This window comes from Leptonychotes weddellii, chromosome 14, assembly GCF_054177405.1.
Source record: "Leptonychotes weddellii isolate Sample4059 chromosome 14, ASM5417740v2, whole genome shotgun sequence".
Lineage (NCBI taxonomy): Eukaryota > Metazoa > Chordata > Mammalia > Carnivora > Phocidae > Leptonychotes > Leptonychotes weddellii.
This window is the reverse complement of record NC_138382.1, coordinates 64730175-64753552: the sequence shown is the minus strand read 5'-3', so window position 1 is coordinate 64753552 and position 23378 is coordinate 64730175. Positions and strand designations below refer to the sequence as shown.

Here is a 23378-nt window from a genome sequence, read left to right as displayed (position 1 = left end):
CCCCACAGGGCTGTCACATAGAAAAATTAAGACACCCTTTGCTAGCAATTTGAGGACTGTAAAATACTCTACAGATGGATGATTCTTTCCTAGTGCTCGGGTCTCCTGACTTCCAGTCATGTGAGTTTTGTTTTGTTTTGTTTTTTCTTTTTCTTTTCATGCTGCTCTAGGAAGAGCCATGTGTAATTTTGGTCTTGTTGTGGTTGTCTGACTTTCCAGCAGATCCTCCCTCTCTGCCAGAAGGACTTGTTTGCTCTATTTACACTCCTTGGCTCTCACTGAGAAGAGAACTCCAAATGACTGCTCTTTGGAAAGAAATTAACAGCCAAGATCACCCAGCCCCCCACCATTGTCACAACCACTGTCACCATGACTGTAGCACTATCAACACCATCCCCTTGCCTGGGGTGCTTAGTGTGTGCCAGATACTGTGCTAGGAAACAGGCTAGGGGTGGGGGGGAGTAAGACACAGATTGTGCCTTCAAGGAGCTCACAGTCTAGTGGACGAAGAGAAGAGCCGCATAAGTAACTATAATTACTTGCATGTGTTGCATTCATGCATGACTTATTTTCAAGTAATACAACTGACATTCCAACAGTGTTAGGAAAGTGGGAGAAAGAAAGTCAGAGAGAGTCTGGAAAAGATTCTTGGGGCAGGCAAGGTGGATATGGGCAGATCATGGAACAGCTTGAGGCAAGTCTGTTGGTGATGAGGATAATACCATCTACGAGATGTGTATCACATGCCAAAAACTGTGCCGAGGGCTTTACGGGCTTTATCTCATTTAATCATCCAACAACTTGTGAGGGAAGTCCTCTTATGATCCCTATTTAATAGAAGCTTGAACCCAGTTCTGTAAAGTTCCAAAGCTAGCCCAGGTCAGAGTTGCAAAGCTGTGACCTGTGGGTGAAATCCAGCATGTCACCTGTTTTTATAAATAACATTTATGAAACCTAGCCACATATTTGTTTACAGATCATCTATGGCTGCTTTTCTGAAACAATAGCAGGGTACAGTAGTAGCCACAGAATAGAGTATGGTGCACAGAGCCAAAAACATTTGCTTCTAGTTCTTTACAAAAAAAGTTGGACAAATCTTGGTCGAGACTAAGGAATATTGTAAAGGAAGGGGGAAAGAAAGTTATGTCAAATACTATATGCCAAACATATGGAACAGAACAATAAAACCCAACAATTACTGAGTGCCAACTCTATGCCTGGCATTTTTAAATGCTTTATGTGTATATTAATATGCACTCTCTGTGTATCAGTAATATCTCACTCTATCCCCCAACACATGTGAATATGCACTATTTTGCCCATTTCACAAATTAAAAAGCAAAACCTGAGGCTTTACAGAGATAAGTAATTTATCTAAGATCACATAGCTAGCAACTTGTGGGGTCAGAATTCAAGCCTGAGATGACTGTGTCTAAAGCTTACGTGTGTGTTTTTGTTTTTAAGAGAGGGAGAGAGTGTGTGCGCAAGCGGTGATCGGGGAGCAGGGGGAGAGAGAGAATCTCAAGCAGTCTCCATGTTCAGTGCGGAGCCCACTTGGGGCTCAATCTCAGGACCCTGAGATCATGACCTGCACCGAAATTGAGAGTCAGACACTTAACCAACTGAGGCACCCAGGCGCCCCTAAAGCTTACGTGTTTATTCAGTCACTCTGTAACAGGTCTGAGAGATTTGGGAGAGATCAAACTGGAAAAATGGTGTGCAGGAGGCTGAGCTGTGGGCAGCTTTGAATGCTGCATCAAGGGAGTTGGGAACCATGTAAATGATGGGGAGTCTGCCTTCAAGATTTGGGTCAAGGGAAAGACATGACTAATGGGACTTTTAGGGGCACCTGGCTGACTCAGTCAGTGGAGCATGCAACCCTTGATCTCAGGGTTGTAGATTCAAGTCCCATGTTGGGTGTAGAGATTACTTAAAAATAAAATCTTAAAAAATAAAAATAAATGTGACTTTTAGGTGACTAACTACAGCAACCTGTGAAGGGTGAATTTCAGTGACCAGAGCTGTGTGGAACTAGAAGGTATTATGCTAAGTGAAATAAATCAATTAGAGAAAGACAATTATCATATGATCTCACTGATACGTGGAATTTGAGAAACAAGGCAGAGGACCATAGGGGAAGAGAGGAAAAAATGAAACAATAAGAAACCAGAGAGGGAGATAAACCATAAGAGATTCTTAATCTCAGGAAACAAACTGAGGGTTGCTGGAGTGGAGGGTAGAGGGAGGGATGGGGTGGCTGGGTGGTGGACATTGGGGAGGGTGTGTGCTATGGTGAGCACTGTATATTGTGTAAGACTGATGAATCACAGACCTGTACCCCTGAAACAAATAATACATTATATGTTAATAATAATAAAAAATAACCAAGGGTTATTAATTTGGGGCCTGCAGATCTCTGATTTTGAAGGGTCCTTGGATCTCTATCCTCAGAAAATTATGCCAAATTGTACATTATCAAATTCTTTTTCCTGGCAAAAAGGATACATGGCATCCACATACTTTCTAAATGTTCTTGCCCCAAACGTTTAGAAGACTAAAATAAGATGACCAGTTAGGGTTTCCGCTACAGAAGTTCATATATGAGATGGCTGGGAGTGTGGGGACTCAATTCAAATAATTTTATCAAGTATTTATGAGGGTCTCCTCTAGGTCAGGCACTATTCTGGGCATTTGAGATACATTAGAGAGCAGAACAGGCATATATTTCGACCATCTGGAGACTTAATTTCTACTGGAGCATGTGTGGGAGACAAAAAACAAACAATCAGAGTAGTAAATAATATTGTATATTAGAAGGTGAAGAGAAAAAAAAAAAGCAAAGCAGAACAAGTGAGGTCAGGGGTACCTAGTGGGATATGGAGACTTGGATTTCAGAGGGTCTCCAAAATCCTCAGAATCAGTCGGGATGGAGGAGGTATTTGTTAAAAATGCAGGCTCCTGGCTTCATCCTACTGATTGTTTTTCTCTGGTGGGGTGAGGCTGGGAATCTTCATTTTCACAAGCTTCCTAGGTGATTCTGATACACACTGAGCTTGAGAACCACTATCTAAAACCATGGTTCATATGTCTCTTTCATTCTGAAGTTCCTTCAGGGAATTCCTTGTTTAGGGATTAGGAAAGTCAAGTACTTATAATCTGGCGTAAATCTCTGCTATTGTGGGCCACTTCCTCTCCATCTCTGTGCATTCTGAGGAGGTGCACTGGCCAGAAACCAGACTGTCAGGCAGTCCTTGGCAAGAGGGAAGATCAAAGAAAAGAGGGAGAAATACTCCACATATTACTCAACACGCTCATGGTCAATTACAAAAGAGGAACTTAATGCTTGGATTGCCTACTTGCAAAGCTGGAAAACATAGCTATTTCATGGGACCAGAAGACTACCAGCTTCAATAAGATGTAAGAGACATATAGACTTAGCAAATGCAAACATTTTTGCATGTCAGAGCACAGGGCGTCCTCCCCCTACCCCCGCCCCATGGGACATTGAATTCAGTTAGCAAATGTGATAAAAAAGAGAATGGCATAATGTCTTTCCCTTGTACTTTAATAGCAATCATTTACTGAGCACTTCAATTGTGCCAGGAGCTCAGCTCAAGCCCTTTATATACTTAGCTCGCTGAACCCTTTCATGAACCTCATATGGTGGGTGCTATTATTGTCTTTTTTCCCCATTGTGTAAACTGAGGCATGGAGATGTTAGACCACTTGCCCCTAGTCCCTAGAAGTAGGAACCGGTAGAACCATGGTTTGACCTGGGCTCCTGAGCTTTTTTCTCATTTTGCTATACTCTCTATTAGCTACTTCCCTTCAACTTTGTAAATGATCATAAATGGAAGTCTAATGTATACTGAAGATACTATCATTACATATTATCTTCTCCAGCTACTGTGTCTTCATTTCTTTTTTTTTTTTTTAATATTTTATTTATTTATTTGACAGAGAGAGAGCACAAGCAGGGGGACCAGCAGGCAGAGGCAGAGGGAGAAGCAGGCTCCCCGCTGAGCAAGGAGCTTGATGTGGGGCTCGATCCCAGGACCCTGGGATCGTGACCTGAGCTGAAGGCAGACGCTTAACCGACTGAGGCACCCAGGTGCCCCTGTCTTCATTTCTTTATCTAATGGCCAAAATTTTTGAAAAAATTGGCTACTTCTACTATCTATACTGATTCACTCGCATTCATTCCAGGGTTGAATCCCTTCATCCAATGGAAATAGGGTGGCTTCTCATTTATAAGTCTTGCAGACACTACATTTGCCATAAAATAGACTGCCTTTTTTAATAGTATTTTCTATCTCAGTTTTTGTAATCCTGAAACCCAATGAGATATACTTGATACTTTTCTTCCTTCCTGCACTCATCCCCCCTAAAACTACAACCCATTATTAAATCCTATAAATTTTTCTTCTTAAGAACTTCTTAAATAACTTAACTTTTACTCAGTCTGGTTCAAGTTTTGCCTGGACTAATGTAATTGCCTCTTCATTGGCTAACAATGATCCTTGCCCCCTCTAGTTAATTTTCTTCCTTGTAGCCAGAGTGAAATTTTCAAAACTAAAACTTACTCTCATCACTTTCCTCATTCAAACACTTAACTGCCTTCCGATTCCTTAGGATCAAGGCAGAGGTGCTTATTGTGGCCTACATGGGGCTGCTAGGACTGGCCCTTCCAACTTCTTAAAACTCATCCTGCCCCTACATCCCTTGCTTTCTGTTTTCTAGTCACTGGCAATCTTCCAGTTTCTGGAAAGGCTATACTTTGTCATGCCAGAGAGCCTTTGCACATACTGTTCCCTCTAATTGGCATGCATGTCACCCATCCCCCTCCTTTTCTGAGTTAACTGCTACTCCCGCACCAGAATGCCACTGAAGTTTCCGGGTTTGATAAGCTCCCCATTTACTTATGTACTTTCTTGAGTCTTTTTATCTTTCTTCCATGGCAGTTATCAAAGTTTCTAACTATTATTATTATTTTTTTAGAGAGAGAGAGTGCACGCTTGTGAGTGGGGGGGAGGGGCTGGGGGGGAGAGGAAGAGAGAAAGGGAGAGAGAGAATCTTAAGCAGGTTCCACACACTTAGAGCTCCATCTCACAACCCTGAGACCATGACCTGAGCCAAAATCAAGAGTCAGACACTTAACCAACTGAGCCACCCAGGAGCCCCTCTGTTCCTAATTATACTTTTATGTTTTATAATTGATTAATGTCTGTGTATCCTCCTCCTTCACATTTTATTATTTTATTTTATGATGATAGCAGTGCCAGTGAGGAAGGAAGAGCAGGTAAACTCAGGAATGAAGGCATTGGACAAGCATCTAGTCCAACCCTAGTCTACTTCTTGATTCCTTTCTGCTACACCTTGCAAATGTAGTAGACTCTGTGTTTGAACATTCCCAGTAACAGCTTGCTCAGTGACCCCAAACATCCTGTTTCCCTCACTTCTAGAATATCCTTCCTGATATTGAGTCAAACAATTGTCCTGTACGTTAAGGGGTGAACTCCATGAGACCTGGGTCTGTGCAAACTTTTGCTCAGCATTGCATCAACAGCTTCTGGTATCTTGCCTGACTCATAGTAGAAATTCAGTAAATTCTCAATGAGAATAGATGAATGAATGAGTAAAAAGTGAATGAGTTACCAGCTTACACTGGTATGCTCACATGGTGCTTTCACATACACTGGCCCCCTTAATCCTCTCAAAAGGCCTATGAAGGTAGTAATGTTTACCTTCATTTTACAAATAAGGAAACTGAGGCTCAGAAAGGGTAGATGCCACCCCTGAAGCCTGAAAGGGTTAACACTTATCAGAACCAGGGCTGGAATCGCTTTTCTAGCTTACCCACAACCACTCATCCATCACATGACCATGCAAAGATTGCCCCAGCCAGGGTGGTGCTGGGCTTCCAGGAACAAAGCAAGCTGTAGGCCCCATCCCTTCTGGAGCTTAGCCCTGTTCACCGGGGGCTCTTCTTGGGTCATTAGACAACTTCAGTCAGCAGTGATACAAAGGGCCCAGAAAGAATTCACAAACAGTTCTACTCTCCCCTCTGTTTCTCTCTAAGAACCAAAAAGTCGTTCCAGATGTGTCTCACAATTCATGAGGCAGATGCAGCTGAAAGCAGCATGAGTTTGTACCGTTATACAGTCAATCTGTGCAGTGCCTTCTCTGGTCAACAGAGAAGTATTTATACTATCCTAGTATAAATACTAGTATTTCTGAGTGGAAGGGTTCCAGGTTATAAACTCAAGTCCTGGGAGGAAGAGAAACCCTTGAAAAATGGGGCTTCTCCTGGGATCGCATGTTTCTTTTCTTTTTCAGCTTCATCTCCACATTTTCCCATTTGGGAGGACACTGTTAAATCCCTGGGTCTTCTGCTACCCAACCCAGAACAATTTAGTTTAAAAAACTATAACGTATACAAGAGCAGAGAAACTAGTGTAATGAACCTCCATGTACCTCTCACTTTGCAGTTGCAACAGTGATCAACTCACACCAAGCCTGTGTCACCTTCTGTCTCACCTCAAACATTATGTCATTTTATATGTAAATGTTAAAGTCAATATTTCCAAAAGATAAAGGCTAAAAAAACATAGCTTCAATACCATTACCATTACTATGCTATTTTATTAAGAAAACTGGGTCATTTGTCCCCAGCCTGGATTTTGCTCATTGCATCCCCATGGTATCATCTAACATGTTCCTCTGCCCCTGTATTTCTTGTAACTTGGTAGTTAGGTCTAGAAGGTTGACTAGGTTTGATTTTTTGGCAGTTTCCCACAACCAGTATTGATACACCCATAGACCAAGGTGATCTAATAGGATAACTTGATCTTTCTAATCTAGTAGTTAAGAGTTTGTTTTTGATGCTGGTCAAATCTGTCATCAAGTCCTGGCTGTTCCTTTTCTCCTATGTGACTTTTGGCAAGGAATTCTGGAACACTTAGCATAGTTCCCTCAGATGTGAGGTGGGGTTAATAGTAATAATACCTAATTTCTGAGGTTATTATATTAAATGAGATGGGCATCTTACATGCTTAGCCTTCTGCCTGGTACATAGTAAGTGCTGAGTATAGACAAGCTCTCACTTTTCTTCTCCTCCCTTCCTTTTCTTCCTCTTCCTTTCCCTTCTCCTTCTCCACATTTCATTATTTTATTTTATTTAAAACCATGCCTATGAGAAAGAAAGAGCAGGCAGATTCAGAAGTGGAAGGGATTATCCAAGCATCAAGTCCTATCCTAGTCTATTGCTTAAATCTTTTCTACTGTACCCTACAAGAGGCTGTGTTTGAATATTCCAAGTAAAGCTTGCCCAATAACCCCTAAGCAGCTTGTTCACTCACTACTAGAATGTTTTGTTTATTGAGTCAAAATACTTTCCTATATATTTCCTATCCTTGTCTCTAGTTCCATTCATCCAAACTATATTGGAATAGACTTACTATTGACTTACTGGACAGAGCATATACTTTGGAATCAAAGAGGTGAGGATTCACATATCAGCTTTGCTACAAAATTCCTTTGTGTTTTGGGGCACATTACTTAAGTTTTTAGGATTCTGTTTTCTCACCTGTAAAATGGGCTTAATAATGTCTACTTTATAGAATTGTTTCTAACTAAAGTAGCTAAAATAACAAATTATTAACTAAAATGATCCAGGTAAGATGCTTAGCAGCAATGCTTGGCACATAGAAGCAGCTCAATAAAAATCTGTCCTCTCTCCTGGTTCTAAGTGACGGTCTTTCAGGTATTTGGAGACATTTTAGGCCTTAATTCTGGTAAACATCCTCCGTTCCTTCAATAGCTTTCCATCAAATCAGTCTGTTCTTAACTCTGACTCAGTTTATCCCAGCCGTCTTGATTAATAGCCTCTGAAAGAACTCCAGCATGTCTATTGTCCTTCTTAATGATGTATGATTTATGAAGAAAGAAGTTAGAACATACAGAGACTGCTTCACTTGCCTACAGAATTAAGGGTAAAATGCAACTCTCTTGCTTCCAGACTTCTGGATTTGTCCTTGGTCACAGTAGCTCTGTCTTTAGTGTCATGTATATAGTAAGCATTCAAAGCATAACTTTTGAGTGGCGAAAGTACTGAAGCTCAGAAGGAGAAATCTCTTATCAATGTCACACAGCCAATAGTTCTGGTTCTATAGCCTGTAGTTTCACCATGTAAGCTGTAGAGACTGCCTCATCATCGGCTCCTTCCTCTACACTTTGACATAGGCCAGCCTATTGTATCATCAAATAACCTTTCTTGGATTCTACAGTCTTTCCTGTCGCTATCTTTTTCTTCACTTTTCCTTGGTGGTGAAACTTCTGCTCTGTTTTCAACTCTTAGCCACTTCTCAGTTTCTTGGAAGCTATTCCACTATCTAATTGAAGTTCTTGTCTCAGAACTCAACAAAGACCTCTTAGTCCTCCTCATTCTCCTCGAGTGAAATGTAACTGATGTATAACAGTACATTGTTTTAGGTGCACAACATAATGATTCAATATTTGTGCCCATTGCAAAATGATCACCATGATAAGTCTCATTAATAATTAACATCCATTATCACATAGTTATAATTTTTTTCTTGTGATGGAAACTTTTGAGATCTATTCTCTTAGCACCTTTCAGGTGTACAACTCAGTATTATTAACTATAATTGCAAACCTGTATATGACATTCTCATAACTTATGTATTTCATAACTGCAGGTTTCGACTTTTTGACCTTTCACCCATTTTCCCCACTCCTATCTCCTGCCTCTGATCAGCCTCTCTTTATCTTTGAGCTGTTTTTCCCCTTAAGATTCCACATATAAGTGAGAGCATACGGTATTTGTCTTTGCTTGACTTATTTCATTTAGCATAATGTGTTCAAGGTCCATCCATGTTCGTCTGGCAAGATTTTACTTTTTATGGCTATAGTATTGCACAAGTGACTTATCCTACCTGAGATCCATTGTCTGTAAGAACATTTGCTTTCTAGGATGGTTCTGGATATCATGTAAGATGATAGATGCAAAGAAAAGAAGGTTCAAGAATCAGATAGACCTAGGCTTACATTCTTATTTTGCCACATATTATGGAGATATAACTTACTCAGAATCTCAGTGAAGGTAACATGAGGATGATGTAACTCAAAGAATTATTGTTAGCTTAGGTAAGATTATGTATATAAAGCACTTAGGAATGCCAACTATGATTCAAAATTTGATCAGTGTTAGTTGCAACTGCTTTCCTCTTCCTTCATCTTCAACGTCCCCCCCTTTCTCTTTCTTTTCTTCCTTGTCTCTTCTGCTTCTGCTCTTGCTGCTGATTAAACATTCAGCACAGAGTAGGTGTATAGTTAATAGTAATTGCCTTACCCTCAGACATCCATTGATTAAAAAATCAGAAGGGTAGTTAGTTCACAGAAACTAGGAAAGGCATACCTCCCCAAAGGCAAAGATAATCTTAATGTCCTTTTGGCAGTTGGTTCTAGTGATTTATTTTTCCCCATTGAAAAAATATTAAAAATAATAAAAATTATTTTGAGCATAGATGTACCTAGAATAACTTTTGTCTATAAATAATCATAAATAATAACTTTATTATGTTCATAATAGATAATAATAATTTATAATAAGTATGTTGCTTCCATATAGAGAATATCCAAGTTTAGGACTTTGTCAACATTCATCTAATTGTCAAATATATGTATATGTGGAGACACATGTATAGATCTGGCATTATTTTAGTTACTTTACAAATGATCCTTAAACATTCCTTACTGCTGTAGGCATTCATATATCCCCATTTTATACATGTGGAAATGAAACATGGAGTTGAAGTCACTTCATCAGTTTGCTTAGTGATAACACTAAAATTTGAACCCAGGGGTTTGGTTCCAAAGACTATACTTTTAGCCTCCATGTCCTGCTGTCCCTCTAGCATGTATAACATTGTTTTATGGGTTAAGGGATCTAGACTTCAGAGTCCCAGTATACCCTGATGGAAATATGACTACAATGAATGGGGTAGAAATCCCCCTTTTCATAATCTCCCCAGCTAAATTTCTAAGTCTTCCTTTCAAAGGCAAAGATAAGCTTAGTTTGAGTCTAGACTAAGCATGTCCGCTCCTGTCCTCTGACCTTTCTTTCCCTGCCCCCACCCACAGGCCCAAGAATGGAGGCCTCATCAGCTGGAGCGACTGCCTCCTTCAGATGCCTCCTAAGGGAAAATGGGCGTACTGGAAAAATGAGGTCACCAGTGGCCACAGAAGGGAAGCTTTGCAGCCCTTTACTCAGAAGCTCACCATTAACTTAAGCTAGCATTTAGCGACATAAACTCCACAATCTTGGACAAATCTTCCAGTTGAAACCTTCCCACCGCCTCTCATCTCCAGATGTTCTCACCACAGGGGAGAGGAGTTACTATCTGTTAAAAGATAGCAGGCCTTAGAAGACAGGTCTTGCCTATTGGGTGGGGCTGGGAGCCTTGGCTAAAAGCTTCCCTTAGGAGAAGTGTGAGTTCTATCCAGGTTTTCCCTTCTAGGACTGAGTGGGCCAGGAGCAACGCCTTGTAGGAGACAGGCTGAGAGGAGGAGCCGTTCTCTGAAGAACTTGGATTTGTATAAGACTAAGAAGCCCTTGGCAGTTCAAGGTCACAAGGCAAGATGCCTTGGGAAGATGACTCATGATTAGATGGATGAGGCTACTGATATGGCTGCGTCTTCTCCCTGGAGTTATAACTGATGTTTCCTGTTGCTCATAATTGGTCTGCTATTCATCACTTTCACAACTGCTATCAGCTCAGTGACAGGCAGGACAAATAGTCTGGAGATAGTTTAGAACAATGTAAGCGAGTCTATTGCCCTGGTGACTGAGAAGGTCTGCTAGGATAACATAGATTAGACATCCAAAGAGCTCCCAGTCATCCACACAACACTTAGTCATGCAACAAACATTTATGAAGTACCTGCTCTGGGCCACGCCTTGTGCAAGGAGCTGGTAAAATAAGGCAAGGAAAAGTTAGGTGGAGAGGATAGGCATACAAATAAATAATTCAATAAAATATTGTATCTACTAGCAGATATGTTGTCCAAGGTGCAATGGAAGCCTTCAGTTCTGCTGGGAAATCAGAAAGGGGTTTCCAGAGCAGATTGCAGTTGTAGTGGGTCTTAAAGAATGAGTATGATTTGACCAAAGGTAGAATGAAGGAAAAGCATTCTAGGCTGACAAAAGTTTGTTGCTTATCTGATCCACCAAGTGGTTCCGTGTAGCTGATTTGTGGGACTGGGGCAGACTGGGGTGGTAGGACATGAGGCTAGAGGGATTGTTTGACATCTCTGTGGGAAGGGCCCTCTGTGCCAGGCCAAGAACAGAATGTTTATACTTCTCTTGGTCAAGGCTCTTTCACTGGTAAGAAGTAGAAACCCACTGAAATGTTCTAAGCAAAAAATGGAGAAACTACTATAATGATATAGTGATTTCTCATGTAACCCAAGAACAGAGAACATAGCAGAGCCCCCAACATCTAGGAAGCAATAACTCCAGAGCCTGCCATCTCTGCTTCTTTCTCTTTCTTTAACTCCCCTCCTTACATTTTTTGGTCTCTGTGAATGTAGCTTAACCTGCCAAGACCCCATAGCCAAGTCTAGCTTTGTATCTCATGCCAGTTCAAGCACTCACAGACCAATGACCATTTTAATCAAATTCCCAGGGGAAAAAAAACCTAATTGGTCCAGTTTAGGCCAAGTAATGAATTTTGGTCCCACTACCTTTGGCTAAAGCAACAGGATTATTTAGTTCAAATATGACTGCCAAACTGTTTGTTGTATCTGATACCAGAAAGATATCTATTAAAATAAAATCCTATGGGTTTTTATTCTCAAACTGGAGTACCTTAACCCAGGGGGATATACTATGATATGCCAAGATATATCCAAAGCCACAAGATAAAGAGATAGGGGATTCTTGAACTAATAGTATATAAGAATCACCTGGGAGTATATGAAATCAGATTCTGGATTACCTCTTCCAGGATTCTGATTCACTGTGGATGAGTTTGGCCTGGGAATCTGAATTTCTAGTAAGTGCTTCAGGTCATTACTGAAAGAAGAGGCCCAAAGATCGCACTGTGAGAAACATTTTTTGGGGGGAAAAACTTCATTGTTTTAATATTAAAACTAACTCATGTGTATTGTAGAGTAGAATATGCATTTTGCATAAATATTTAAGAAAGAGACTTCAAAGTAATTTTGTACTGGTCCCTTCTGGTATTTGGGACATTTTGTGTGAAAAGCTGAAAAAACCCTTCCATATTTTACTGAAGGATATGGAAGGTTTCTAAAAGTCGAGAGCTTTGGCTCTTAGATCTCCCGGGCTGGTCTTAGAAGTAAAGTTAACATGTGATAGGGGCATGGAAAAGGTTAAAAACACAGAATTATCCTAAGACCCTAGGCAGGGGAGAAATCTTCTAAGCTAAGGCCAAAAGGGACAAGAGATACAACAAGATTAGGGTTCTTAACATCATTAATTTATGATAGACCAATTGATTAATCAGTTACAGCCCCTACTCTATGTCAGGTGCTAGGGATTAAATAATAAACAAAGCAGAGAGGAGGGCTCCAACCTCAATTTGTACACAGTCTATAAGGAGAGACAAATAAGCAATGAAACCTACAATAAAATATAACACAGTAAAATAAGTTTTATGATAGGGGAAGGTGGGAGAAGATGTGTTACAAAGGAAGAGGTCTATTCCAGCTTTGGGGGGTCGAGGAATGTCCCCTGCAAGAGGTGGTTTCCAAGCTGAGACTTGATAGATTAGTCAGTGGGGGAAATTATGGGATGGGGGAAGAGTTCCAGGAGAGGAAATAGCATATAAATGGCTAAAGGTGAGAAAGCAAGGCTGGAGAATAGAGTCTAAAAAGAGCGGTGGCAAGAGGTGATGCTAGAACAAGAAGCAGAGATTTGGAGTGCCTGATGTCAGCACGAAGGCATCCAAATGACTCCTAGCCACCTAGTGGGATGTGGCAGAATTTGTGGCCAGGAGGCCAGTTATGGAGGGCTCAGGTCATCAGTGGTCCAGGGCCTAGGCTGCAAGTACCTGGGCTGGATGCCTGGGGAAGATTCAACAGGAGTTGGAGCAGCATAAGTGGGAGTTACAAATACTTCTAGCACTCGTGGTGTTGCCAGGTTAGAGCCTCTGCAATAAAAATATTCAACACCCTTATTTAAAGACAGGATAACTGAGTCCCTGAAAGGGAGACTGACTTGGCCAAAGTTGCACAGTTACTGACAGAGCTGGGATGAGCTCTTTTTCCTGAGTAGCTCTTGGCAGAGAGCGTGGTGTCCAGCCTAGAATCTAGATGAGCACAATACGGAAAAGACTCTGCCAAGTACCAGATCCCCAGATGCCATGTGGGGGGAAAAAAGTTCCATGGACAAAGATGTTTGGGAAATGCTGCACTTTATGCATTACCTTCTTAGGGTCTCCCATTGACCATTAGCATATGAATGGCTCTGGAAAGTTCTATGTAGAGCAATCTATTTTTTTTTTAATCTAGTCTTTTCTAAGTTTATTTGACCATAGAGACAACCTCTCTAATCACCTCCATTTTTTTTTGAACTTTAAAATCATTTAACATCCCACTGAATTCATATTCCTAGCAACACACCTTGGAGTGTTGTTCTGGCCAGTAAGGACTTAGGACTGAATAGAACAAGGTCAACAGGTCACCCTGGCTTGTCCTGAGAATATGCCATGCATCTCAACCCCCACCCATCTTCAGTCTTTAGGAAAAATGGGGCAGAAAAGAGACCTTCAGTCTTGGGAATCAGTCTGGTGTTTGAATCCTAACTGAATTATCCTAGGTTTGTGACATTATTCAAGTCACTTGATCATACATGACCCAAACTTTTTTAAGTTTCAACCTTTTTAAAGATTTCATGGAGTCAGTACAACCTAATATATGGGCTTGTCTGAGGATTAAATTTGCTCATAGTGGTAATGCATTTAGGAATGGGAGGAGCTTGAGTCTGAATTTTGCTCTGCCAAATACTGGCTATGTAACATAACAAAGGAACCCAAACTCCCTGTGACCTCAGTCTCATTCTCTATATAAGGAGAGTGATAGGAGTACCCAAAGCATGGCATTGCGGTGCAAATAAAATGCTTCTCTTCCTGGCAAGCACTGAGCACCGTGTCTGGCATGTAGGTATTGCTCAAAAATGCTTACTGTTATTTTTAATGCATTGAAACCTAGCACTTCATCCTCCAGATGAGATGGATGGGAACTGAAATATGGGGTGACCTGACAAGAAAAATAGCTCCTTGCCTGAGGATCATATAACCTTATCATCCTGTCTCTGTACATCTTGAGAAACAGACAGCTGACAGTGCCCCATGCAGGAGCATCTCAGTGGGTTGTATATTTATTTCTCTAATATTTTTTCATTAGCAGAAGTAAGTGTGGCAAGAGGGGGGTTTGGCTGGCTTTAAACGTCTTCCCCCTGTCACCCAGATTAACAAGCTATTCTGTCAGGCTCTCATCATTCAGGGGAGAATGGCTTGAAAAGAGAAGTTTACCCTGACAGGGGAAATTAGGTGTCATTTCTGTGATTTAAGAGCCATAGATTGAGCTGTACGATTTCTCATATAGGAAATGGGTCCTTGCCAGTTAGCGTTCCTTCACTGTGTGGCCCTGTGAATAGAGCGATCTGACTTAGCACCTGAAAATGAGGGGTGGGACAAGGGAAGTCAGGGCGCAAAGCTTGGGATTTGGAGTTAGAGACTCTGCTCTGTTTTGTTCTATCTGGGGGACTCTGGGCGCTGTCTTCTCTTCTCTGACCCTGTACGGGCTCATCTGTAAGGATTACTGCAGACAGTAAGAGCTACAGCATGTACAGGTTGTTGAGAGGCATATGAGAGCTAACAGACGACGGATGCCCTAACACCAGGCTAGAATAGGATACACTTCATAGGCGTCTCTTCTTTTCATGCTACACCTCTCTTTCTTCAGAAACCATCCATAGCATGCGCAAAGTCTGTGAGATCTCTTCTACACAAAGCATGTTAGCTGGCAGGAGGTTTTAAATATAGACTTTATTTTCTTTTGATCACTTTTAGGTTCCTAGCAAAACTGGGCATAAATGTACAGAGTTCCTATGTTCCCCCCACACAGAGTCTCCCCTGCTATCATAATCCCAAATTGCAATGGTGCATTTGTTACAATTGATGAACCTATCCTGACACATCATTATCACCCAAAGTCCACAGTTTACATGAGGGTTTGCTCTTGCTGTGCATTGAGTTTTGACAAATGTATAATGACATGTATCCACCAGCACAGTATCATACAGAATCATTTAACTGCCCTAAAATCCTGTGTGCTCCACCTGTTCATTTTTCCCCTCCACCCAGCCCCTGCCAATCACTGATCCTTTTACTGTCTCCAGTTTTGTCTGCCAGTAAGAATTTTTAAAGGATCCTGAGCAGTATATCTAGGATGGGAAGTTTTAAAAGGGATGGGGGAATCGTGGGCAGTTTTGAGAAAAAGTAAAATCCAGGACACAAATCAGAGAATTATCAGAACCAACAATGCTGTGGAGTGTATGCACAAGTTGAAGATATTTTAGGTGACAATAAGGCCCAGAGACGGTAAATGACGTACTGAGGTCAAGTAGCAAGTTAGTCAGAAAAGGTTAGAGTCCCTGGGATTCTGCTGTCTTAGACTTTTTTCATGCTCTGTATCCTCGTCCTGGGGAATTTTATTCACTCCTGTGGCTGCTATTACATTAAACCATAGGGCATTGCTGACTTTTGACTTACAAAAATGGAAATTACATATGGCATTTTCATTGGTCTATTCCCATGGATAGAGTGAGAGATCACAATATATACACACAATAAAGGTGGAGGGAATCAGGGTGTAAATAACATTAAAAAACATGGGTTGTCTCCATCAAAGTTTGTATTCGGAGGCTTTATATTTCAGAGCACAGGCTCTAGAGCTAGAATTTCTGGGTTCAAATCCTGACTGTGTCACTGACCAGCCCTATGACCTTGGGCACAAATGTAGAATGGAACCTAATAATTCTACCTATCTCACAGGTTGTTGGGAAAATTAAATGAGCCGATATATCTAAAGCACTTAAAATTATTGCGAGGAGTAATACATGGAAAGCGTAATAGTGCTCGGCTTACAGTAAGCACTCAATAAATGTTAAGTATTACTACTGATATCCTCTAGTTAGTGAGAATATTGCTTGCTCATAATGGCCGTGACTAAGAGAATGGGCTTCAGGATCAAATGACCTGAGTTCAAGTTGTTCTACCACTTTATAGCTGGTGACTTTGAATAGTCCATTGCACCCTTTGAACCTCAATTTCTTCATCTGTAAAATGGGGATGGTAACAGAATCTGCCTCATAAGGGTAACAGTAAGATTAAATGAGATAGCATGTATTAAAGTGCTTAGTACATTCTCAGTAAGTATTGTTATTAGGTTGTTTCCTGTCTAACAACATAGCAATTGGTGGCTTGAAGCCAGGTCCAAAGGTAGGCAGCCTCATGTAGTGAATGTTATTGATATGAAAAACTTGGTTTATTTGCTGCCAGATGCTTGTGTTGTAAACTTGGACAGGCCTCTTCCCCTCTTTGGGCCTCTTAGTCCGCATAATTGTGAAGGTCAGTATCACTTTTCAGGGCTCTTCTAGATCTGATATACTGGGGATCTGTGACATTGAGTATGTATGTATGCACGTCAGAGCCCTCTAGCTCCTGAGATATGTATGTAGTCTAAGGTTTCTAATTCCTTTGGTGGACTGGTCCCTAGTTGCTACCTCCTCTAAGCAATCTTTCAGAATTGTTCGGAGATGAATTACCTGCTTTCCCAGTTATTTATTGCCATGTAATCCCAGAAATTGTTGGCTTAGAACCACAGTGATCATTTTATTAGTCTCTCTAATGGTTTTGGGGATTGAGCTTCATAGTTTTTACTTGGCTCTTTCATGTGGTTGCAATCAACTGGTGGCTATGGCTGGAGTTATCTCAAAGGCTTCCATGCTCACATATCCAACAGATGACCCTGGCTGTTGGCTGGGGCCTCAGTTAGGTCTGTTGGCTGGAATACCTACATGTGGCCTCTCCATGTAGTCTGGGCTTCCTCACAGCATGGTGGTTGGCCTCCAAGAACAAGTATCCCCAGAGACCTGATGGGGAAGCTGCCAGTTTCTGAAGGCTTGGGGCCAGAAATTGAAGCAGTAGTACTTCTTTTGGTTGCAATTATAGAGCCTAGACCCAAGGGGAGAGGACCTAGATCCCACTTCATGATGAAGGAAATGTCAGAGATATCTGGGATCGTGTTTTAAAGTCACTATACCTGCCTTCCTGCTCTGTTTGAGAATAAGAAGACTTAAGTCAACTAACATGATTCACTTCTCTTCCCCAAATGTGTTCTCACACAGGCTGCTTAATTATGCAGTCATTGATTTCTAACAAGATGACCAGCTAATCTCGTCAAGTTCAGGGCACACCAACATTTTTGGTTCTATTCTCAAAGAATAGGGACTCCAGTCCCTGGCCTTCCAACTCCTGTAACTACCAGGGAAATGAGGGCTTGGCATCTCCTGCAGCCACGACTAGGGAGTATGCTGATGACTGGATGGAAAATGGCCCAGGTAGGGTCTATCCCAGAGGTCCAGGCTGAGCTAGAGACCATTAGTTCTGCCTCCACGCAAGCACTGCCATGATGTCCTCCTTAATCCTTCCTATGTTCATCAATCCTAGTCCCTTCTGACCAATCAAACGTGGGGCATGGGCTCAAGAATTAGTCTCCCTACAAAGCTAGAATGTCAACCAGGCCCATCTCTCTTCCTCCCATCTTTGTCTAGAGACCTAGGAGATTTTTATTTAGACCCAAGCACTCCCTTGGCAAAAAGCTATCAACCTACTCTCCTCCAAGCAGTAATTCTAAATGTCTTCAGAAGGGATTCTACCTCCATACCCCACCCCAATGTACCTTCAGTGACTTCATGGACATTTAGTCTTTTTATGGTGACCAATTGCATTTCTGTTATCTCTTTTGCTAGAAAAGAAAAACAATGGCAAGTGTATAAGTTTAATACCAGGCAGAGCATCCTATTACATATCTACGGAATTTAACACATGTTTTTGGGACGCTACTGTGTGTTGCTCTTTTGCTTAGAGCTGGGGGCACAGAGATTAGTCAAATATATTACCTTGGCCTGGAGGAGTTCACAGTATAATAAGCAAGAAGGACACATAAATAAGCAAATTGCAAGGAAATGTGAAATGGGCAAAAATTTAGTGGAGGTAGAGACAAAATTTCTCAAGTGTGGCAGGGTCCTGGTGGACAGTTTCCTGGAATTCAGCAAGGAGAAAAAATGGGGAAAGGGCATTTTAGAACAAAGGCACAGCATAAGAGAAGGCTTGGCGTGTGCCGGATCCTAGAGTGGATACAGTGGGGAGAGCCTGGGAGAGGAGCCACAGGCTGAACAACAAAGGATTTTGAATGTCAGGTTAAGAAGCAGAGGCTTTAACCAGAAGGAGGTGGGACTTTGGAGGAGTCGGAGGAAGAGGGTGGAATCAGTAGTGATGTTAGAGAAAGCTGGGAGAGGAGGTGCTGGAAGAGGTGACGTTGGAGCTCGAAGGCTGGTCCAGAGGCTAGGACAATTGCCTAGAGAAGAGGATTGAACAGCCATAAGACCAATCTTAAATAGCACCGTGGAGATAACAAAATCCATTAAGCTTTGAGTGAAGACTAAAGGGCATCTTTTTGGTCAGACAGACCAGAATCATCTCAATATAAAAAATAGCAGACTTGGAATCAGCCTCCCCAGTTTGATTTTTAGTGTAAAAAGAGAGTCACTGTAAGTATGGAGTATGGAATTTAATTCACGGGCTTAGTGACACTCTATACAGATGGTCCCCAGTATCTTAATCAAATACAGGAGTATTAAAGTTAAGATTCTGAAGACATTGTCAGAATTTTAGAGCTGGAAGAGCCCCTTCCTTGGTATTCCCACAGCCTCCTGTGTGTATTACTTCATAGCATTTGAACCATAATTGTGGTTCATTGTGATTGTGTCTTCACCATTAAACCGTGAGTCCTTAGAAGTTAGCTACTGCATCTTGTTCATCTCATTTCTTAGCACCTAGACAGCAGATGGTATGGAGTAGGAAGATCAATGAATGTTAACTGAACTACACTAAACTTTCAAAAATATATCTTCCGTGTCCTCATTTTACAGGTGGAGAAATTAAGGCTTAAAGAGAGGAGTGACTCCATAATTTAAACTAGGCAAGTTCTTATAGGGAAGTAACCATCCAGTCAGAAATGAATCCTAGTTTATTTTGATTGCTTAACATTTTTGTGGCTGTTTTCTCCTCCTGCCCAGTTTGGTGTGCTAGCTAATTAGCCAGAAGTTGGAAGCATTTCTTTGTTATGAAAACCAGTGGTCATGCAAATGTAGTCCTTACCCTTGTTTAAGTACAGGATTTGTTTCTTAATTCCCTTCACTGACCCCAAAGCCAGGAGTCAACAATGCCTCCAGTGTAAGGTTTCATTTTCCTCTAAGAACATACGCGCATGAGCACGCGCGCCCACACGCGCCCACACGCGCGTATGCACACACACACACACACAGGCATATGCACTCACGGACACGCACAAACAGCACATCAGCATGGGATCCAAACAGAGCAGCTGAAAAGGATGTTTTGGATGAAATCTTGGCATTTATTGTTCCTGTGTGACCTGAGAAGGTCCAGGGTGCCAGGATTCAGATGGACTTCAGTTCAAGTTGCTACTCTTCCACGCTCACTTGTGAATGGGGATCGGACATCCATCTCAAAGGGTAATTTCAGGATTAAATGGAAGAATAGAATCATTTCATCACAAAGTTGCTCTCTCACCTTGGACCAGCCCACTAGCCTTTCTGAGCCACTGTATCTGATCTGTCAAATGGATTAGATTAGATGATTTACAGAGTCCCTTGAAGCTGGAACATTCTATGATTCTCCTCCCCTGGGATCTAATTGGATTCGAGATGGGATGTTGCAAGGGCTGGAGACGTAAGGAAAGTGTGATCCTGCCCTGACACAATGCTGGATCCTGCTGCCTAGCCAGGGCTCCCTCTTTGATGTAGGCCTTTTATCAGGATGTGTTTGAGCTCTCTCCAGGGTTTGCCTGGCCATTGCACCAGGCCCCATTCTGTTCCTCATGGTTTGGGAAAGAGCCAGTAGATGTGGAGACTCACAGGCAGGATTTCTTCCCAAGAGCAGCTTGGATGGTGAAACTCACAAAGTCCAGAGAGATTTCCTGTTTTGTTTTCCACAAGCTCAAGCAACTATTGATTACAAAACACACACTCACACAAAAACAAAAGCACATACACAAACAAAACAGGATGTTCTCTCTCCTCTCATTGCTAGAGTCAAAGCAATCTCTTACCATCTGGGTCACTTTCACCCATGGCCCTGGATTTCACCAATATAGCATTAAGCCCTTAGTGCTGGCTAGAGATGTTACAGAATCTTAAGCCATGAGCCATTCTGCACGTTAATTTTAGTAAAGGGGAACCTGCAAAGGAAGGGAGAGGAAGATCCATCAGTCAGCATGACCTCATGCGATCCCATTTGGTTTCTGTCCTCATGAAACTACCCCCCACCCGGTGCTGAATAACGGACGTTTGTTTCCAACATAGGTCCTGACTTGTAGTAGGAATAGTGCTATTACTGTTGTGCTAGACTCTGGCCTACATACTTTATATGCAAACACTGAGAGCGATGGACTTAAAAAAAAAAAATTCTTATTCACTTGAAATCTGATTTTAACTAGGCCTCCTGTTTTTGATTTGCTGAATCTGGCAACCTTACTTGGGGTCCACTGCCCCACATGGTTAAATAGAAAAGTCCTGTGCTTGTTAGTCACAGAGATCTGGGTTGGGATTCTGCTTGCACTGTTTAGATTGCTGTGAGATCTGGGGAAAATCGCTTCACTGTGCTAATTCCTAGTTCTTTCACCTGTAAATGAAGATTATGATATCTGTATCTCTACCGTTGTGAGAATCACATTTTTTAATGCCCTTAAAGCACGTACACTGTGTAACAGGTGCTTCATGAACACTAGCTTTTATTATAATTCTTTTTTAAATTTCTTTAGTCACTACACTTAATTCAGGAGAAATTCTCTCTAGCAGAGAATATGGGTGAGAACATTCAGCAGGAGTATTGGAGCTTCCTCATCAGAGGCGCTGAGAGAAATGTGGTGGAGGCTCACACAATAGCATTCTTTTTTGTTTGTTTGTTTGTTTCCTCTCAAAAGCTTTATTGTTTCCATTTGGCCCACAGTTTGGGAAGGGGATCTGGGGTGGTTAAAAAGCTGTCTAGTGGCTTCAGGGAGAGGCGTAGGCAGAAGCCCCTATACCAGGGGGATGCCGGGGAGGGTCCTTAAAGGCTGCTGGGCTCCAGAGGCTTCTAGTTGTGCTTGAGGGTGAGCCTTTCAAAGAGATACTAACCCAGTCCAGCTGGGCTGGGGGGTGGGGGGGGCGGGCAGCCACATGACAAGGTGAGTGAGGTGGTTGCCATCTTCTTGATAAGTTTCACCTCCTCATCTAGGAAGTGGTTCTTCAGGAAGTCACAGAGCTGGGGGTCTGCTTGGGCAGAACCCAGGGCATGCAGCTCCAAAAGGGCCTCGTTCAGGTTCTTCTCCAGAACCATGGTGGCTTCCGTGGCATCTAGAGTTTTACTCCACTCATCTTGGGAAGGCTTTGGAATGTTTTGGAGGAGGGCACGGCTGCCAGTCTGGTTTTGCTTCTTCAAGAGATGTTCGGTGGCTTTGCGTTTCTCTTCAGTCAACTCACAGAAGTGGCCTACACCCTCCAGAGCCACATTGTCGAGATGGAAAGAGAAGCCCAGAGAGAGGTAGGTGTAGGAGGCCCACAGATGTACGTTGACAAGGTGGTTAATGGCAGCCTCCACGTTGATGGAGTAACTGACAAATCTAGAAACTCTTGTTTGACTGGCAATGAGGAGCTAAGCTCAGAATACAATGTTGGCTGGTCCCAGAGACAGGGGGCGGCTGAGCAGATGGTTCTGAAGGTCGTGACTGGAAGAGGTTGGAGGGTAGTCAGAAGCTGGAAGGAGGGGTCTCCCTAGGTCTGTTCTGTCCAAACACTATTGAAGCAAGAGACAGATCTGCAGGATGGCTGGGTGCATTGCTATAATAGCGTTCTTGATACACACCTCCCCCTAGATCTGTGTTTTGGGTAGCTAAGAATGTAGACCCCAGACCCTTTTTACACAAACATGTTACACCTGAGTCTTGACCATGCATGATGGAAAAAGTGACACTTGGCTAACCAGGTGTCCTTGGTTATAGGCAGTATGAAACTTTCATTTAAAAAGTACACAGAAAGTAACAAACATAAAAGAAAAAGAGAGGACATAGGGTCTGTTACCTGGTAAAGGGGTAAGAGATCAATATTCTTTAAAGTCCCTAAGTTTAAAAAAGAGCTGTCCAACATTCTGAATCCCCAGTGCATTGGAACATCAGTGTAAATGGAGTGACTAAAGCTTGAAGCACACCCGAACCTGAGCATGAGCCTAATGATGTTTTTCAGTGTCCATTTATTTATTCAATAAATATTGACTAGATATCTGTGCCAGGTCCTGTGAGAATACTTGCTTGAATAAGGCATGGCCTGTACCCTTGGTATGAGCAGAATCTGTTGGATGAGACAGGCAAGGGGGTGGGGCAGTAGGTGTGGTCTAGTGTGTTATGGTGTCCAGAAGAGGAGCATGATTCAAGGCTTAAGAAACTCAAGATGTAGGGTTCCTGGAGCAAAGGAATGTTTAAGACAGGAAGAGTGAATTGGAGTATAAGGAAGGGGGCCAGGGAATATTCCAGCAGGGAGAAAAGATTTAAAAAAAAAAAAAAAGACAATGAGGCACATTGCAATTATACAGAATGTTGGTTTTTTTTGTTTGTTTTGTTTCTGATGGGGGGATGGGGTAGCTGGGTGATGGGTATTAAGGAGGGCACGTGTTGTGATGAGCACTGGGTGTTATATGCAACTGATGAATCATTGAACACTACATCAAAAACTAATGATGTACTATACAGTGGCTAACTGAACATAAAAAAAAAGCAATTATATAGAATGTTAATCATCATTTAGAGCAAGGGTCAGCAAACTGTGGACCTAGACCAAACTTAGCCTGCTTCCTGTCTTTGTAAATAAAGTTTTATCAGAACACAATCATGCCCATTCATTTCAAGTATTATTCTATGTCGCTTTCATGCCACAAAGGCAGAGCTAAGTAATTGTGGCAGAGACTACCTGGCCACAAAGCCAAAATTATTTG

General features: G+C 42.0%; 1 protein-coding gene across 4 annotated transcripts in view; it reads left to right on the top strand.

The window, feature by feature from the left end:
• ASTN2 (astrotactin 2) overlaps positions 1 to 23378 on the top strand; it is an 837042-nt gene that overhangs the window by 680647 nt on the left and 133017 nt on the right. The gene's annotated exons all lie outside the window — the stretch shown is intronic.